Source organism: Hydra vulgaris, chromosome 08 (genome assembly GCF_038396675.1).
Source record: "Hydra vulgaris chromosome 08, alternate assembly HydraT2T_AEP".
NCBI classification, from domain to species: domain Eukaryota; kingdom Metazoa; phylum Cnidaria; class Hydrozoa; order Anthoathecata; family Hydridae; genus Hydra; species Hydra vulgaris.
In genome coordinates this window covers 14,285,419-14,299,121 of record NC_088927.1, presented here as the reverse complement: position 1 = coordinate 14,299,121, position 13,703 = coordinate 14,285,419, and the positions used below count along the sequence as shown (strand labels likewise).

At 25.4% G+C, this 13,703-nt stretch overlaps 1 long non-coding RNA gene across 1 annotated transcript; it reads right to left on the bottom strand.

Annotated features, from left to right (window-relative positions):
* Positions 1-10,740: 10,740 nt before the first annotated feature.
* Positions 10,741-13,454, bottom strand: LOC136084184 (uncharacterized). Its single transcript, XR_010640382.1, has 3 exons — positions 13,374-13,454; positions 13,132-13,163; positions 10,741-10,864 (listed from the first exon to the last, which is right to left on the bottom strand). It is a non-coding gene; the product is annotated as an uncharacterized LOC136084184 (long non-coding RNA).
* Between the last annotated feature and the right edge of the window lie 249 nt (positions 13,455-13,703).

Below are 13,703 nucleotides of genomic sequence, written 5' to 3'. Positions count from 1 at the left end.
TTTTGAATATGTCGCTTTTAAAACTTTTTAATTTGAATAATGAATATAATCAGAATGTTTTCCAATTGAATTAAAACCTAAGTTATAAGTAAAAAAGTTGCGGAAAAAACATTAGTTATAAAAAACAAATTATATGCCGTCTCCTTAAGTCTTTTCTTTTAATCGTTTAATCTCAAAAGTTTAAATTGTGGAGATAGAATAAGATAATTCTAATGTCGCGATGTATTAAACTTAACAATATAGTTTATATTAAAAAATTATGTGACTTTATATTGTTTAAGCACTTTCGACTATATATGTTTATAAACTTGATTTATCATTTAAAACTATGATATATCACTCAGTGGCGGACACAAAGGGTAAAGTGGTGGGGGAGGGGGGTTAAGAGTAACTAACCCCCATAAGAAATATCAAATATCAAAGTATTATTGAAAAATTTGTAAAAGAAAAAACAAAATACAAAAAATTATTCTGCAGCTAACTATTTACTTTTTTTAAACTCAAAAAACTTTAAAAACTTACGAAAAATAGTATATAGGTTTGGTTTTAATAGTAAATTTGTTTTTATAAATTTAATTTTAATTTGTAGTATAATTTATATAGGTGATGAATATGCTAAAACTATTCTTAAACATACCATAAAGATATTAAGTAAAAGACGTCAGAATAAAGAAAACTTTAATGCTATATTTATGACTGCATCAAAGTTACTGGAAGACTTAGGTTTAAAAATCAAGATTTCACGAATTACAGGAAAACAAACTAATCGCGCAAACCCCAATACCAATGATCTTCTAACTTACTATAAAGTCAATGTTTATTTAACGTTACTTGATAGCATACTTCTAGATTTACAGTTCAGATTTTCTGATGAAACCTTAAACTCTTTTGAATAAAATGTAGCAATACCAAGAAATTTATTAAACAAAACAAAGACAGAGTTAACAATAAACGTATATGAATTGCTTCTGTGAATAAAATATCATATTCATATCTATCCAATCAAAAAGAATACTCAAGCATTTACTTTTTGGTGATGATAGTAATTTAACTATAGAAAATCCTTTTGCATTTTGATTATATCTCGATTTCGGAAACTTTTTTTATTCATAATAGCTAACATATTTTTAAAACTTTTTATTTATATAATTATTATAACTATTAGTCCGTATGATTAGTTAGTAATAACGATAAATAGTATTTACATCGTTGCAAAAAATAAAAAATAAAAAAAAAGGAAAAGGAAGTCTGTGTGAATTAGGAAATAATGTAGGCTGAATTTCAATCTTTTGAATTGTTTCCTGGTTTCAATGTTATCCGGTAATCCAATTTGAAGCTTCAGTTCAAGTTTTAACTCTTTAAAAAAATATAAACTTATCGTCAATAGATGGTATTTTGTGCACCCATAACTAATATACTGAGTTTTATGAAAGGGCTTCCCAACATTAACACTGTTGATGAGAATGTCTAAGTAATGAAAGTTTCTTTATAATTCGAATTTTCAGAGCTAAAATGGAAAGACGCAATCAAAAAACAACAAGACCTACCTGAACGTGTACGGGAAGCATACAAGCAATGTAATGGTAATGTCTTCCCTTTAACTAAATGTATTTTGCAACTGCTTTGCACCCTTCCTGTTAGCGTTGCTTCGGGAGAACGAAGTTTCTCGATTTTAAAAAGACTTAAAACTTGGTTAAGATCCAATATAGGACAAGAACAATTAAATGGATTAGTTATGATGTATATCCATAGAGATTGTATCATAAATGTCAAAAAGATTATTAATAGTTTTGCATCTTCAAAAACTAGAAAGCTCAATTTTATATTGTTGCTTGTTAAATTTATAATAGTCTTTATTAATAAAAAGAATATACTAAAGATATTATTTTGTTGCACATTACAGGCAGGGCCAGATTTACCTATAGGCAGAAAAGACTGCAGTCTGTGTACCATGATTTTAGCGAGCTCAATTTTTAAATGGGATTTCGTTGAAAAAAAATTGTGGTGTTAAGAAGTGTTTAGGGCCCCGAAAACTTTCCTGCCTAGGGCCTTTGTTTTATTTTTGCTTTTAAAGAAACGCTGAGTTTTTAAAGAAACATTATTTGTTATTTGTTTTAAGTTTATTTGTTATTTGTTTATTTGTTGTTTGTTTATTTGTTATTTGTTTATTTGTTATTTGTTTATTTGTTATTTGTTTATTTGTTAATGTTTATTTGTTAATGTTTATTTGTTATTTGTTTATTTGTTATTAGAAACATTATATGTTATTTGTTTAAAGAAACATTATTTGTTAAATTATGTCATACTTTGTTAAACTTGTTAAACTACGTTATATTAGAGATATATTTGGAGATTGGAAAGTTTTCTTACCACTAGACACCAGAGAGTAGGAAGAAAATCTTTTCAACGCTATCTTAAACTAAATTACAATTCAATAATAGAATTCAGACTTCATCAAAAAATGTCTTGGTTTTGATGGTGACCGTGCAGTAGTTAAAACCCAGCTCAATTGGAAAGAACTCGTTTAAATCACAGAGATCTGGCTTGGAAAAATTAAAAGATTTGAAAACTCATTAATTTTGGAAGTTCATATTTCAGAAGTGTTTTTTAGGAATCGCTTTAAACATTAAACTTAATTTTTACATACCTTAAGACCAACAAATATAGTGATAATCTGGTTTACCACAAGTAGTCTGATAAATACGTAATATATCAGATTTGATAATTGGATAATCTGATGTCACGTGACAATCTGATTTATAACAATGATACATTTTTGTTGGACAGAATTTAAATTGAACATAAATCTTTTTGAACTGGTGTAATATTTTTATATTTATGGTGAGAGGCTCGTTGTAATTACTACAAGTAGTTTGGTAGTTTGTTTATAGATATGATACTGATATTTTGATATAACTTTGAATTAAAATACGACAATACAATAATGTAAACATATATCTCTGTATTTTCCTATTAAGTTTCTGCATTTTTCAGGTGTTTTAATGAAAATGAATTTATCGTATTGCTTAACAAACTACACTTTTTCAAAGGAAAAATGTTTTTTTTGTTGTTAATTTAATCACCTCCCCAATGTCGAGACAGCCACTAAAGTCAAGGAGCCTGGTTTTTCATTTTTTTAATGTGGTAACAAATCACTCTCAACTCTTTTAACTCCGAAACACAAAACTTGACGAACAAAAGTTGAGCGCGGTGTTTTCAAACATGTGGTATGGATCGAACTTGGAACTTCAAGCTAATGATCCAAGCGCTCTATTACTACACTACTACCGTCGTTGAAGTTTATGCGGTACAAAAAAAAAATTAACAAAAATATTTATTTACTGACTGATCCGAGTATTATACATTATTGAATGAATGATGGACTTCCAATAATATTAGTTGGCTTGCTGTAAAACATCTTTTAAAATTGCACATTTTCTTTCTATATCTAATCAACTAAGGAATTTTTTAGTTTGGATTGGAAAAATAAAACTTATGAAACAGTAGCCGCGGCGCAGTGGGTAGAGTTATGGCGCACAATCAAGTGGTTCGATGCTAGCTCTGGTTAAACAATCTTGCGACACATGAAAGAAGGCGTGTACTTCCTGGTAAGATGCTTTTTCACGGTACTCTGTGATAGATTGCCAAGTTTATTCTTCTTTAAAAAGTCCATAATATCTTATTTAAAAACCTTTATTATATAGTATTACTGTAAAATCCCGATAAATATAACCCTCAAACTTCAGATAACTCAAAGTATTTTTAAATTTTCTTTAAATCTGGTTTTCATAAAAATCAATAACTCGAACCTTAACTTTAAGTCTAGCCATTTTCTTTGTCTTTTTATGGCATCGTAAGATTAGGGGTCTAATCTAGAAATTTTTACTAAATCTAAGAAAGACGATGATCTGTGCGCTGAATTTAAATAAGATTTTCCTATTATAAATATAGTTTATTCTGCGAAATGTTGTTTTTTAAAAAGTACTTTTATCTCATTTGGTTGAGAAGATGTTGTCCAAAGTTTTTAGCAAGCTGCACAACCTGCCCCAACAGAGTATTAATAAATAAACGAATATGCATGATATAAAACTTAAGCGTAAGTAAGCGTGCCTATAGTTTATAAATCTTCTATATATTTTGTGTGGTATTTAAAGCGCTTCAAGAAGTCCTCACGGTCTTGTCACAAAGTATCACTCTGTAAAAAAGCATATAGCGTAAGAGTATTTAACAAGGAAATTTATGCCTCCTTCCTTTACACTTTAATGATGTAAGAGAAAAAATTAAATAGCGAGAAACATAAATTGCTGTCAAATCAGCTTAACTTACCCCTGTTAGACTAAATGACACATTAGTTAGATATTAAAATGAACTGTCGGATGTAGGATTAAAAGACTAATTATAATTAAAATTCCTATAATTTGGTTAAATGATAACTCTTTAGGGATGTAGATAAAAAATGCATCAATGCATTCAATGCATCTAAGAGTGATTTTTTTTTTTAAAACTTTTATGGTTAAAAATAGAAAAATGCTCATGCATCATACTTGATTGCTATCTAATCGTTCTTTGCTGTTCATTGTTACCATTCTAACTACTTAATTTTCATTCATTAGATGTTTTGTCATGAAATGCGTAGTTATCAAGATTATTTAATTGCTCAAACTGACATTTTTACTTCAAGAATAATGTTAAAAATTTATTAAGATTAAATGGTACTTCTCTAGCAAAAATATTGAAAAATTAAATTCTAGTAGATGTCATGTTTGATAGAGGTTTAGATTGTAGTCATACTAATTTTAACACGTTTTGGAAAAAATTTTCAAAGCGCTTTGTCAACATCATATAATATTTGAGAAACTGAGGAACAAAAAGTGATTTTTTTTTTTCAAAAAAAAAATAAAGATACGAATTAATTTATAATCGGTTGTACTAGCCACCAGGCTAAAAATATTAGTTCTACAACAAATTACAAAAACTACTTCTAGAAAATTGCCCCTTAGCAACTATAACATTTAATTTTTAAATAAACAACCAGTGACCCAAAATAATTATGAAAGTTCACGCGTTTGAGTTTACATGCATTTTTTTTCTGTGAAACTTCTGTCAATTTTTCACTTAATTAAAAAAATCCAAAAAACCAAATTTTTTTACTTATTTAATGGTGAAGCACCTTAAAAATCATTATAAAAAAAGAACTTCAATTTTTTAAATAAAGATTTAAAAATACCACAGATGCTATATATCATAAAGAAGCAGAAGAGATAACCTAAGGTTTACGGGAATTGAAGAAGATGAAAACAAAACGTGGGAATTGAGTAAGGAAAAGATTCAAAATGTTTTAAAGACAAAACTTGGATTTAAAAGTTATGTTGAAATTGAACGGGCGCACAGGACAGGGAAAAAAAAGTAGCGATGGAAAAAAGTACAACAGAACCATAATAGTTAAATTTTTAAACTACAAAGACAAAAAAACTGCGTTGGATAACTATGTTCACTTAAAATTGTGGAACGATCGATTTTACGTAAATGAAGACTACAGTGAAAGAACTTTAGAATTGCGAAAACAGTTATTTAAAGAAGCAAAAGATTTGAGAGCCAAAGGTAAATATGCTAAAGTTGTATATAATTAACTTGTAACGCGCGACTTTTAAGAAATTCTTTTATTATAGAGTCATTTAGAGATATTTATCTTTATTATTTACTTTTAATTTTTATTGCTTTTAAATACAAAAATGGATTCAAGTCGCTCTAAAAATGTTGACATTTTTAATGATTTTATACTTAACAAAGAGTCCGATCCGGATCAAAGTTATTTTAGTGAAACAGATGCTTTACAAAGCAACTGCAGCTATTTTTATACTTTTGAAATAAAAGATTTTCTTGAGCGTGATAAATTTAATGCAATTCATATAAATATAGGAAGTTTAAAAAAAAAGTTTGAAAATCTTTGCAATAGTTTTGAGGAAAATCTAACTATTTTTAGTGTAATTTGCCTAACTGAAACCTGCTGTGGTTCTGCTGACTCAAATCTAGATAATAATTTTAAAATACCGGGCTATAATTTAATTTCATTAGGGCGGAAAGCAAACAAACGCGGCGGTGGTTTCATTATTTATGTAAAAGAAAACCTACAGTATATTGTTAGGCATGACATGAGTATTTCTGACGTCAATACAGAGGTTTTAACGATTGAAATATTAAGCAATAAAACTAAAAATATTGTAATTAGCTGTTGTTATCGCCCACCTACTGGCGAAATTAATACATTTAGTTCATTTTACATGATGATATTGTAAATAAAATCAACCACGAAAAGAAATTACTTTACATATTAGGTGATCTGAATTTAAATTGCTTTGAGTATCACGTCAAAAAAGACATTAATGGGTTTTATAATAGCCTATTTGAAAATGGAGCAGTTCCTCTAATAACTAAACCAACAAGAATTACTCAAACAACAACTTCCTTAATTGATAACATTATAACCAATAATATTTTTAATAATTCGCTTAAAAAAGGCATTATTAAAAGTGACATATCTGATCATTTCCCTATTTTCTTTTCAATAGATATTTATGCGAATATTTTATTTAATGAAAAAAAGCCATTCAAAAAACGACTTTTTCATAATAAAAACCTAGAGTCTTTTAAATATCAACTTTCTTTAGTTAATTGGGAGATTATTAACTTTTCTGAAGATATTAATTTAATATACAAATCTTTTTTTTAAATTTTTTATGAAATTTGACATCAATTTTCTCAAAGTAAAAATTAATTACAAACATAGAAAAATTAAATCGCCATGGATTACTAAAGGTATTCTAAAATCATCTAAAATTAAACAAAAACTTTATATTAAATATTTAAAATTGAAAACAACTGAGAGTAGGACCAATTATAAAAATTACGTAAGTCTATTTGAACGCCTAAGGAAAATTCAAAATTAATATATTACACTAATTTACTTGAAAAATACAATTTAAACTCTAAACGCACTTGGCAACAAATAGACGAAATTACGGGTAACACTAAAAAAACATCGCAATCTTTGCCCTCAGTTATTAAAGTAGATGATAATTTAATTCTTGATCAAAAAACAATTGCTTCCGAATTTAATAAATATTTTGTATCTGTAGGACAAAACCTAGCCGAAATAATTCCAAACCCTAAATAATCATTTAAGGCAACATATGACCCTCTAAACTCGTATCTAAATTTTTTTGATTTGTCTTTTGAAGAGTTTGAAAGTGCTTATAAATTTTTAAAGTCAATTTTAGCAAATATAGTTTTTAAATAAAAATTTTAAATCTAAAAAAAATTTTAATTAAAAAAAAAAAAATTTTAATTAATTTTAAAAAAAATTAATTTAAAAAAAGTTAATTTTAAAAAAAAATTATTTAAAAAAAAAATTAATTTTAAAAAAATTTTAAATTAATTTAAAAAAAAAATTTTTAATTTTAAATAAAAATTTTAGTCAAATAAAGCAGTTGGTCCAGATGATGTCAATGGGAACGTTATTATAAACTGTTTTGACGTTTTAAAAGACATACTTTTCCAAATTTTCAAATGCTCTATTATTCAGGGAGTTTTTCCTGATGATTTAAAAATAGCAAAAATTATTCCTATATATAAAGAAGGAGAAAAAAGTAATGTTAAACACTATCGTCCAATTTTATCCTCTCTGTTTTTTCTAAAATTTTAGAAAGAATTTTGTACAACAGAATATACAATCACCTTTTATCAAACAAATTATTATATAACATGCAATACGGATTTAATAATTCTAAATTCACATTGGGAGTATTTATTGATTTAGCGAAAGCGTTTAAAATACCATTAATCATAAAATTCTTCCTAAAAAATTAAAATGTTGGGTATAACAGGCAATGTTTTAAAATAGTTAAAAAGTTGTTAAACTAATCGCACACAATTTGTTTACGCCGATGAAACATTATGATCAAATTTGTTAAATAATACATGTAAAGTTCCTCAAGGATCCATATTAGGACCTCTTCTTTTCCTTATTTATATTAATGACTTATACAAAGCCTGGGATTTAAAAACAATTATGTTTGCTGATGACACCAATTTATTTATGTCAGACAAAAGCATTCCTACTTTATTTAGTTGCTTGAACATTGAGTTAATCAAAATATCTGACTGGTTTAAGACTAACAAATTATCTCTTAACATTAATAAAACTAAATGGGTTCTTTTCCATTCTCTTATCAAAAAAATAAACTGCCAATTAACATGCCTCATCTTGTTATTGACAATATACAAATTAAACAAGTAACAGTAACCAACTTTCTAGGTGTTTGTATAAATGAAAATCTTACATGGAAAAGTCACATTAAAAACTTATAAAGTAAAATTTCAAAAAGTATAGGAATATTGTACAAAGCAAGAAATGTTTTAAATAAAAGTACTTTAGTACAATTATATCACTCATTTATTCATTGTCACAAAAACTATGCAAACATTGCTTGGGGTAGTGCAAAGAAAATTAAACTTAAACTTCTTTATTGTCAGCAGAAGCATGTAGCACGTATCATATATATTTTTAAGACTGTTATACTCATGCCAACGATCTATTGTTTGAAATGAAAGTTTTTAATACATATGAGCTTAACATTCTTTGTTTTATGTTTAAATATGAAACCAATTCATCCCTTATTTCTTTCCATAATTTGTATTCATCGAAAGGTAAAAATAAACAAATTTTGCGGAATGATAATTTTATTAGGCAGCCCTTTTTTCAAACAAATCTTTTTAAATTTTGTATTCTTATGGAATAAAATAGTTTTAAAAAATTTTACTAAGGGTTTTATTCATCAAGGTAACTAAAGAACTCATTTTTATAACCGAAGATGTAACAATATACTTTAATATTTTTTTTTATTTTAGTGATCTTCCTTTTTACCCCCGATTTAACTATTGATTTATAAAAATTTTATATGCATCATTAACAACTGTAATAGAAAATAATGTATCTTGAATTTGTAACGGAATATTTTAAGTTTCTTACTTCGTTAACTTATTTTTTATCTTGTAAATATCTTATAAATTTTAACACGATCATTTCTTAGCGGTACTCGACGATAAGACCGTATGGTCTTCTACGAGTTCCCGCGTTCTTTTATTATTTAATAACGATTATTATTATTATATATATATATATATATATATATATATATATATATATATATGTTTTTATTATTATATATTTGTATTTTAAATATTGTAACTAAATATTTATTTATTATTTAAAATAAAAAAAAAAAAAAAAAAAAAAAATAAACTACTTAGTTTACAAAAATGCCATGTAACTTTTATGAAAAAATTTTGTACCGAAATGCCTTGAAAGTGTTATAAATAATTTGAGTGAATTACATCATGATATAGCTACATTTTGTGCTAATTGTAAATTGTCATAACTTTAAAAATTTCCAGCGAATATAAATTTTTTAAGATTATTTGATTATTTTAATGTAAAATTGAGTACTTTTAAAAGTTTTTATTATATTATACTGAATTATCATTATAGTGAAAATTGCGATCTAATGATCATAATTTTTTTTTTCTTTTAAGTAGAAACTTCAATAATAATCAATTAAAAAAATCAAAGCGAATACTTTGCTCTCAATGCCTTGATATATCGAGGTAATAAAATTTTTTGAATGGGTTATGTATAGGTTCTTTTAGTAATGTCTAAAATTTCCCGCCTTTTAAGAATATTTTAAGCGCTCAAAAAAATTCGAATTTTAAATCGAATTTCCAATACTTCTAAAAGTAAAATTTTTTTTCGCTTAAAACAATTTTTGAAAGAAACAGAGGAAGAAAAAAAGTAAATTTGCATTCATTTAAATTTCATTTATTTGACAATAAAAAAATTAACTTACACAAACTAACGTTACGAAAATTAACATAAATTACAATTTAAAGAATATTTTAGCTTATAAATGAATTATAAGTTTAAAATCTTTTTTGTTAATTTTTTATTTAATCATTTTTAAATTTATCTACATGATATATTAATGGACGTGCCTAGAGTCAAACTAACCTTCACTTTATAAAAATCTAAAATTTTTCTGCTTTGATAATTTTTAAATTATTAAAACATTATTTTATTCATATTTTTTGTATAACTTAAACACTTATACTTAGGGGTTATCAATAAAGCGCGAATGCTTTGTTTTCGACCTCATCCTCCCCGCATTTTGAGTACATCCGCTTTTAAACCACCCACCCAACAATTATGTATATCTTTTTTATTTGTGTCTTTCTTTTATAATTGACCCCCTCCCCCTCCATCTCATATACGCCATTTGCAAACCCTATTTCCACTCAGAGCTTTATAGACGATCCCTTTATACTTTATAGACGATTCGTTTTTCATATTTTAGATAATACTAAAAATATTTATATATATATATATATATATATATATATATATATATATATATATATATATATATATAAATTTATATATATATATATATATATATATATATATATATATATATATATATATATATATATATATATTTATTTATATATATATATATATGTATATAAATATAAAATCCTCTTTTTAACGCTTAAATTAAGGGTCAAAATATACAATAGGGTGGTGCTAAAAGTTCTTTTTTTAATTGACGGGATAACCCCATCAAAAAAAAGGACATGAATTTATTTAGAATAAAAATTTTGCAAAATATATAATAATAATTCGTTACGCTTTCAAAATATCGAAAAAAGGACATAGCCAGATAGTTTAAAAGTTTAATATATTTAAGTTGTAGATTTTCTCAAAGTTTGTCTCTATGTATTTCCAAAGTTATCTTTATATATTTCCAATGTCCTAAAAAAAAAGAAAATTATCAAAAACATATTGAGCATTATATAATACAATAAGTAATGGAGAAGCAAGAAAGTCTCAATGCAATTAATCAATAGTCTTATATATTAAGGTGTTAAGCAGGATAAAAAATGGTTATTTTTGGTAAAATTTTGAAAAATACTAAATTGAATATTTTAAATTCTTTAATCTATCTATTTTAAGATGCCTTTTCCAAAAAGCCTAAAATCTTAATTTAAATCAAATTTGCATTTTTTAAATGGCCTTAGCAACGCTTTTTCTCCGAAATCTTTTAAACCAAAAAGCTCAAGACGTTGGACTTCACTTTAAATATTATATGAGGCTATAAGCTGTAAGTTTACGTTTATGTTGCCATATAATTACAATATACTACTTTTTAAAACTTGTTTTAGCTTTTTTGCAACTTTTTTTCTCGCTAAATCTTAATTTTTCAGAAATAACCTTTCCTCGAAAATAGAAAATGGGCTGGAATTTTGCAGATTTAAAGATTAACATTTTAGGAATGTTGTCTATGAAGCAAAATTTTTTAATTCTTTTAAAACTCATTTTTATCATGTTTTGGTGCTAAACTTCCTTCATTTTTTATATCTTAAAGTTTGAATGTCAACCTGGTAAAATTAAATATGTTAAAAAAAATTCTATTTCACAGGCAACATTTTAAATACATTAAAGAATTCATGTTCAAATTTTTAAACTAGTTTTTAAACTTAATTTTTGAATTAGTTATATTAGATAAGAGAATAGGCTGTTTTGGGGGTAAAATGACACTAATTATGCGCATAAACAATGACGTCATCACTAAAAAATTTTTAAGTCTATTGATACTAATACTTCTCAATTTTTTGTTAAAAAAGTTGCTTTTACCACCTTAACATTTAACTAAGCAAAACTAATAGGAAAAGTAAAAACATTTAAATTGATCTATATTATTTTAAATCATTTTACTCTTGCTAATGGTTTTGATTAGATTAGATTATAAAAACAATTTAATAAAACAATGAAGAGTTCAATATCGTCTGTATACAAGGAAAATGTCTAAAAACATCATTTTGAGATATTGAATAAGTTATTAAGTTTTAAAAAAACTCATTAATCACTGATTTATTAAATTTGCGTGGTAATAAAACGATAGAGAATTTAAAATACTAAATAGTGGTATAACTCCATACTGCTAAAATGGAAAAATCAATTAATTAAGATAACTTTTTCCGTTTTGATGACCAATGTTAGCAAATGATGACACCGGGTCTCCCTTAATCAACTTAAAACATTACACTTGTTTCTCTTAAGTTAAATGCCATCATGATGGCTGTTGATACAATACGTGACATACTTAGGGGCATGGGCAATTTGGTATACATCACGTATTCTTCGTACAGCCGCATAACACAAATCTTAACATAACCTAATAAAACTTACGGTACTTAGGGAATAAATTAACTAAATTAAAACATTCAACGCGTAAAAACTTCATGAATACATGAAACACATTTGATGTGAACACAGTAACATATCCAAACATATAATGCGCAAAGACTTCGTGGAAAAACGAGGCATATTTAACACTATTAAATATAGAAATGCAGTGTTGTATTTATGCACTAAAAATATAGAAATGTAGTGTTTAAAATATAGAAATGCTTTATTTATGCACTATTAAATTGCTATATTTAACACTATTAAATATAGCAATGCAGTGTTTTATTTATAAAATAAAAATTTTAAATTAAACAACTTATTCATTCCGTTAAAAATATACAATTGTTCTTAATTTAGAAAATATACGAATTTTAAGAAATAAGTTTTTATTTCTTCATGAAAAAATAATTTACTTTGCTGTTACTGTACTTTATAAGAAAAATATTTCAACATATAATTTCTTATATAAGCTTAATATAATGTAAACAACTTAATATAATATAAATAACCGAAGAACTGTCACTGACTGATATCACAAGTAATTCATGAAGGATTAAATTACTTAAAAAGCAATACTGAAATATTGGTAAGCTCGATAGAAAACTGAAACAAGTCTTTTAACAAATATTATTTGAAAGTAAATAATAAAATTAATTCACTTTTTAAAAGAGAAAATATTTTTTTAAAAAAAACAACAACATTTTATTAAATAAATAAACAATGAAAAACACAAACAAAGCATTAGGTTTTTAGCATAAAACATAAAAATCATTTTTTTCGTTAACTGCGAAGATGCAATATAACTTGCAATTTAAAAAATAGATATGAACCTTAAGCTTTATTGATGCTCCAATCTTTTAAACTAATAATACAAAAAATAATTATTCTTAAAAACAAAGCCGAAACCGAAAAACTTTAACATAGATTTTTAAATTATTAAACATTTCTATTAGCATTTCTACATAAATTTTAACATTTCTACATAAAATTAACATAGATTTTTAAATTATTAAACACTTTTACATAAAACTTTAACGATTCAAATGATAATTTAAGATTAAACGATACTAACTTGTATATAGCGTATGATACTTATTAGTTTGTTGTAATTGATGTAAAAGACTTATAATCTAAGGAACGCGTTTAGTTAAAAATAAAAAGTGTATTAAAAATATAAAGCGGGCTGCATATTTTAAAACCTTATAAAGGATCAGAATAGGCGCAATCTGATTGCTTTGATTTTAGAAAAATTTGATTTTTCTTTCAAATTTTGTGCATTTAAGTAGTTATCCTTTAACAAAATTTTACAATTCAAAAATCCGTTTTTTTCAAAATATTTTCTTAAAAAATAAAAATTTTGAAAAAGTAGTTTGTTTTTCTAACGGTTTTGATACCTCTGTTA